We start from the raw sequence: 754 nt of genomic DNA on the forward strand, positions 1-754 counted from the left end.
CTTCTCTATTGAATATTGATGGTTTTGTTCAGCGTAACATGAACTGAGGAGGATTTATCTCTAGATCTTTACAATCCAAAGAGATGACAGAGTAGTATGCTGCTCTGCTGGGATCAAAAGGTAACAGCATTGCAGCAGCATTTATTGGTTTATGTGTTCTAAGGAACTTATTGCTTCTGGAGAGCTCTTGGTGGTAACCTCCGATGTGTAAGACCATTCAAAAGCTGTGTAACTCAGTTGCTGTTAGGGTCGCTGTATTTAGTTCTTTCAAAGAATTAACTGTTTTCCTAGAAAACTAGTATTAATGCTTTCCTTGGCAGCTCAAAGTGTACTGAAAGTATTAATCTTTGCCATTGTGCATTACTTGGGTGAGCTGTTGTTCTAAGAGCAGTGTAGGTGGAAAGATGATGTGCAGACAAAGGAAATAAATCATCTTGATGGAACTGGCCAAGATGCCACTGCAGTGTAAGGTTTTGATCCAATACGTGGTTGTATTCATACCTTGTAAGCTGTTGTGATGGAGTTGAAGTTAATTTGGACTTGAGGTCTGTCAATAGTTTGACCTTTGCAGTGATGATAATTATTTTTACTGAAATCTGAATAATTCCCTGGAGTCTCCTCTGTCATATTGTCAATTTTTTAACACTATTCCTCTAGCTATCAGTCACCCTTCTCACATGGGACATAAATCTTCAAACTGTAAATACTGTCTCTTCATAAATCTTTTTATTCTTTATTATATATAGTCAGAGAC

The sequence above is a fragment of the Antrostomus carolinensis genome, unplaced genomic scaffold (genome assembly GCF_000700745.2).
Source record: "Antrostomus carolinensis isolate BGI_N321 unplaced genomic scaffold, ASM70074v2 scaffold8645, whole genome shotgun sequence".
In the NCBI taxonomy this organism is placed as follows: Eukaryota; Metazoa; Chordata; class Aves; order Caprimulgiformes; family Caprimulgidae; genus Antrostomus; species Antrostomus carolinensis.